Source organism: Cynocephalus volans, chromosome 14, assembly GCF_027409185.1.
Source record: "Cynocephalus volans isolate mCynVol1 chromosome 14, mCynVol1.pri, whole genome shotgun sequence".
NCBI lineage: Eukaryota > Metazoa > Chordata > Mammalia > Dermoptera > Cynocephalidae > Cynocephalus > Cynocephalus volans.
In genome coordinates, this window is record NC_084473.1 from 64,011,141 (window position 1) to 64,018,013 (window position 6,873).

Sequence of the window (6,873 nt, forward strand, 5' to 3'; positions counted from 1 at the left end):
ATTAACACTATTTCCAAAAGCTGATTTTAACATCTCTTTTCAATGTTACATATTGAAATTATTTTGTTATTTTAAATGCGTAGCTGAAAGACTGAAACTTTATTACAGGTATTTCCAGTGTTTTGTATTTAAACAACATAATGCAGCTGGAAAACTTCAAATAAATGCTAAAATAAATTTTTAAGTGGTGTCAATAATTGGGAAAACACTAGTAGGTTGGTCTTTATTAGTGTTTTTTACAAATTTTAAAAGGTGATAAAATCTAGTAATTCTAATTCCTTAAACCCAATTTTGTTTTGATTCTTCTTAGGACAAATTCTAAAAAGATTTTACATTTTGCCAAATCTGACATGTTGAACTTCTGATACTGAAGAATCGATTTCCATTATAATCCAATTGGTTTGCAGTGAGACAAGATCATAAGCACGTTTCCTAGGAACTAGCCTCCCCTTAGGAAAATTAGGTACAATAAAATTCCTCTTCCAATTCAGGATTATTAAAACATTCAGGCTCTGGCCAGTTAGTTCAGTTGGTTAGAGCGTGGGTGCTGATAACACCAAGATCCAGGGTTCGATCCCTGTACCAGCCAGTTGCCGAAACACACACACACGACATTTAAGCAAAGATCACACTATCACTTACATATGATAACCCTCCTATTGTAGTGTCTAAATTTACCTTGAACAATATTTAGAAGTTTCAAAATAGTATGGAAGGCAGATTAGAAAAAGAACCAGTTCCAAATAAGAGCACTTATTTCCAGCTATATCTGGAATATAACTTGACTAAAATTAAAATTAAACTAGGCCCTAATTTACAAAAAGTACTAAATGCCTACAGACTGTATATATATATAGCAATGAAATATTTGCTGCCATACTTATTTTTATATTACTTCCCCTTCACAGAAGTGTTTCATCACCTAAAATTTCAAAAACTAAATTACTTGTATTCACTGAGGTATCTGATTGTCATGCTCCTTCTTTGAGCAAATTTTGTTGCTGGTCAGTACAACATTTTTTCTCATTTCTTTTTGCATGGCAAAAGCAAAAACAAAATGAAACCCTGTGCTCCTGCTTCACCTCCACTCATGCAAGGGATGATCACTTTAAAGTCATTTCTTTGTTTCTGGAGTTTGCCTTCCTAACATCTACATTGCTTACCATTGGACATCATCTACTGATTCCCCAGCCTAAAAATTAGGATTTAACTATACTACTCTCCCCGCCAACTCCTTCCAATTTTTGATGGAAGAATTAAAAAGAACAACATAGATATTATCTTTGCAACTTAAAATCTCCTTAAAATTTTATTCATCCATCAGTTTTGTACAGCATCTGGATTTCTCACCCCATCAGAATGCACTCTTCTCTCCTCCCCCATTTCTACCCCACTTCTATTATATGTCTACTTTTATATTATCAAGGTCGATTTTATTTACATTCTTATCTCATGTTTTATCTATCAGTTGATTCTAAAAGCTGAAAACCAATAAGTAGCATTTACAATATTTAAAAAAAAAAAAAAATTAGGCTGGCTGGTTAGCTCAGTTGGTTAGAGCATAGTATTGGTAACACCGAGGTCCAGTTTTTGATCCCTGTCTTGACCAGCCACCAAAAAAAATTGAACTAGACCCAAATCATTAAGAGTAAAAACTCACTTCTGAGTTCTCTAATACCTAACTTTAAAGAAACAAAACTGAATAGTACACTATACAGTTAAGAATTCAGGAGGGAAAAAAAGACACATTCTTTAAAACATCTCTATCCAGATTAATATGGGATTTTTTCCAGCAGTATGTACTCATCCAAGAGCACTAATTAAACACGACTTACATAAGATGTTTTAAGTATTTTTTTTCATTATTTGATCATGACTGCTGCATTACATTAGGAAAAGACCACATGGCATATGATAATGGGCTTGGTGAAAATCTCCTCTCCATGGAAACCTGACAGGGTTTTCTTTCCTTCAGGGAAATGAGTTTGTTCAAACCATGATAACAAAGTTTAGAAGACAGCATACTCAATCATAACTGACAATATGTTAGAAAGGTCTGAACATTCCGGCTTTAGAAAGAGTGTAACAGACCCTTGATGATTCAAGGTATAAGTCCTGAGATCCTGGCCCAAGTTCAAAAATATTCCTGAGTAAGTTTACACAGGTTCCTGGTTTTCTTCAGAATTATATTTTCATCTTGTGTCAGTTTCTTATACATACTTTCACACCCAAGTTATTAATCTTTTTAATAGTTTGCCTTCACTTAATAGCGACTGTATTTGTTTGCTAGGGCTGCCATAACACAGCACAAAAACTGGGTGGTTAATGCAACAGAAATGTACTGTCTCACAGTTCTGTAGACTAGAAGTCCAAGATCACAGTGTCAGCAGAGGTGGTTCATTCTGAGGGCTCTGAGAATCTGTTCCAAGGCTCTAACTAGCTTCTGGTGGTTCGCTGGCAAGCTTCAGTGCTCCTTGGCTTATACTCATAGAAGTATCACGCTCATCTCTGCCTTCATCTTCACATCGTGTTCCTCTTGTGTGAATGTGTTTGTGTCCAAATTTCCCCTTTTTATAAGAACACCTGTCGTATTGAATTAGGACCCACCCTAATGACCTCATCTTCACTAATTACATCTGCAATAACTATTTCTAAATAAGGTTACAATATGAGGTACTGAGCCTTAGGATTTCAATAGATGAATTTTGGGGGAACACAATTCAACCCATAGCAGTCAGTTTTCACATGATAAAAATTTGACATCTCCCAACCACTACAACCATGTTTGGATAACTGCTGCATCTCTTGTGATTAAAACAGAACATGGCACACAGGAGAAACTCAATAAACATCTGATGAATAAGGGAATAAATGAATGAGACAAAGAGCTTAGAGTTTAGCTAGGCTAGATCATTAGCTCAGTAATGCTTTCCTGCATGGAATTTAGCAGGAATTAAAATTGTGCCTTGGCAAAATTGCAAAATTCTATATACTCCTTGAACCTCTAAAAGTCACTCACAAATAGTAAAAATCACAAATGCTGAAAGTCACAAATATCAAAACCCACAAGAACCAGCAACTACTATGCATAATTTTAAATAATATTTTTTCTTAAAGGAAAAATAGAGAAGAAAGTCTCAGAACTAGGGTAGCCATTTATTTCAGTTTAAATAAGTCAAAAAATGCATTATTAGAAAGATCCAAGGTCACCAAATGAAAGGATACCAGCCAAATATATTACATGGATCATAGGCAATCCACTGCTATATAGCACTAGATCAGAGGTGAATCCTTGTTATAATAATTTTGTTTTTTTAATAACTATTTTTACATAAAGCCCAAAATAAATTGCAAATTGTGTATAACAAGTTTCTATTCTTTTTACAATAATATTTTTCGACATAGCATCTCAATAGATAATACCTACATAACAAGGAATTGAAGGTACCCTTTTCTATTTCTCCTAATCATCTCATTCAAATCATATCATCGTGAATTTCCTCGGTACTTGGCTATAAAAATGTATTACTATAAACTTTAAATTCAAGCCCTGGATAGGTCTACATTCATTTCAGCAGAAGCATCTTGAAATGTTGAATTATCATCTTCAATTTCCTTCAGTCATTTATTGTAGCCGCCAAACTGAAATGGTGCACCTTAAAGGCAACACTAAACTGAAAAGCAAATAATAAAAAAGTGTCTTAAATGTTTCATTTATAAAAGCTTATTCTTCCCACCATCAAATTTTGTATATTGTCTGAAATATATCACTTTACAAACTGACGTCTTGCATGCAGTTATTCTGCCATGATACATTTACTAAACTTCAAGGTTTATTGGGGGGAGGAGGAGTAAAACTAGCATCTTCTTCCAACCTTCTAAGAACAGATAAGTAATACAGAGCTGGTTTGCTTTTCTCTTTAGTGGGAGGGGGAGTTAAAAATTAAACCTCAATTGCCAATAGCTATCACTATAGCTATTTCTTTTCTGGATAGCTTTACTAATCTTTCTGGCTACATTAAAAAGTATGCTATTAAATAAGCATTTGAAAAAGGCACATCAAGTCAGAGAGTGGTTGTTGAATGAATCTGCAAACCAAAAACATTCAAATCATTTTCTTGAAATCCTGCTAGCACCAATATAATTGCAAATTAGTCAAGTAGAAGAAATCTACGGAATTCTATGATAAAGCCCAACATACTTTTCCCCCTAATTAGTAATGACAACTATAAAATACTAACATATAAATTAAACAAAACACGGCTTGTATTTTCAAAACTGAAGAATTCTAGACCAGCACATAGGAAAAGAGAAATGTTTGCATTAGTAAAGTATATTCACATCACATTTACATAAAATAGGTTACTATCAAGAACACTAAGTAAAAGAGCCACTGAATTTATCTGCGCAAGATTAGTATGCTATAAAAGGAGAAAACGAGATATTAGTGCTTTTTTTCCCCTTTATATACCAAACTTAGCTATTACATGAGGCTCAGAATCACTGTTCAAGTCTTTCTCAGTTAATGTTGCTTTGTAAAGCCAAAATTTCTGATAATTTATTTCATAAAATTATAATTCAACTATATCATAAACTGAGTAATCCCTAAAATCTTTTTTTTCCAATAACCTACTTAAGAAAAAAGTATCTATATTCAATACACTATCCATTTTTGAAGCATTTCCTATATTTCTAGTCGATTTTAAGTCTTATTTAGAAATAATACCAATCCATTTCTAATAGATAAGTAGAATTTTTAATCTGCAGGGTATCTTAAAAACTAATCAACTTGACATAACCTCCTAATTCCAGGAATGTAAACCATAATTCAAGCTTCAATTTTTCTCTTAACATATTCTACTCCACTAAAATGAATTCCCATCCTGCAACTATGAAGAATAAAATTGTACTTACAATAATATTAAAAGACAAGATCTCATTATTTAGTATTAGATTAATAGTCTATAATTCTAATCTTAAAAATATCTATATAGCTGCAACCTCTCCAACTTGTTAATTCCCAAAGAGATTAATAAAAGATGTAATTAACATCTAAACTTAGAGCAGACTGTCATTTGGAACAAACTATGTTAAGTATAACTGTACCATAGTCAAATAGATAACCCATCACCCTTTATGGTTCTGACTAAGGTTAATGAGCACAATTTGTCATAAATTTTCCAGTAACTCTGAAAAACTGAATTGAACAAAAAAACTATTTTTTTAATAACACTTTATAAAAATAGGATAAAGACTGCACTTGGAACCTAGCGCCTAGCATAGTACCTGGCAATGTAAATGTCACTGAGTATTGTATATTTGTGGAATTAGTAAACAAGCAACAAATAAGCAACCCAATGCACTACTGCCATTCAGCACCTTATTATGTGCTAAGTAATTAGTATTTAAAATTATACCTAATAAAATGGAATACTCTCAAGCCATTTTTTTATTACTAACGGACACTGAATTATTAACTTAAAAATCTCCACTTAAATAGAATGCAGAGTTGGACTTTCACAAACCAATAATTTGGCTAATGAGTCTCTGCAATTATACGACACTTTTCATTTAATCTATTTTCCTTTATGAAATTAGGAAATATACAAATATAAATTATGTTTCTTTGCAAAAAGTAACACAAAGACATGTATATTACACTTGATCTTAATAATAACACTTATTTCTCATGAAGATTTTTAAAAATAGCTAGAAATTCCAGAGGGTGAAGGTATAAAAGGAGTGAAATTATAAATGTTCATAAATGTTCTTCCACTTCAAAAACTGTCTCACATTATAGCCAGGAGAGACTTTCCACATCTATCAGTGACTTCCTCTTCATGTGTCGTAGAAAGAGTTCAACATGCTTTACAAAATCCATTACATTTTAAGACCATTTCCAATATCTGATACTATAAATCAAGAAATCCATTTCTTCTAGGTTACTTATGTAGAATTAATCACACAGAAAATTTTAACAACTCCTTTTTCAAAAATTAAAGTACTTTACTATACTTGGCATTCCTGCACATAATGATGTGGATTCAAAGACTGAAAGCATTAAGAGCATATAATTAAAATTCATGGGCTTAGACATTTTTAAGAAAAGCTTAATATGTAGAATTTTCTGTAACAAATATTCCAGAAAAATAGAACAGAATATAAACACAATGTAATCTCTTTTGGAATTCTCCTCTGCTTAAGTGGCATTATGTAACATGTAAAGTTGTTCCAAAACGCTTGTATGTCCTTGATATTACCTTGAAAACATGTAATAAAAAAATCTGAAAAAGTGAGACCAAGAGAACTATGGGCACTATACATTAGGAACAAAAACTCATGAATTTCTATATTGGTGATGACTTCTAAAACATATCTTCCTAATTGGAAGGGCAAATTTACTCAAAAAAAAAAGAAAAAAAAAGAAAGAAAGAAAGAAAGGAACAACACAGTTTAGCTATGCAACATTTACAGCTTTTATTGAGAGGGTATAGCCATTATGCCAAAATTCAGGCATCAACATACAAACTTATTTCCCATCTAAAGTTAATGAGAATATATTTTATTTTAAATGAGACACAGAGGAAGTGTTCCAAGAATTAAAGTACAACCTTAAAGTTTTAATTTCACACTTTGAATATCAAAAAAACGGTAATTCCTAAAATCATGAAAACATGATAAAGTAACTACGCAGAAAAAAAATTAACATTTAAGTTACTTCATTCTTTCTTAATATCATATAGTACAAACAGATGTACTTATAACTTAAGTCTACAGATAGCATACTGCATAAGGTCATTATTCTCTTAAAATAGTACAAATGTTTACAAAGAACATTTAAATTAAATTTCACAATTGCTTATAAACTGGTAT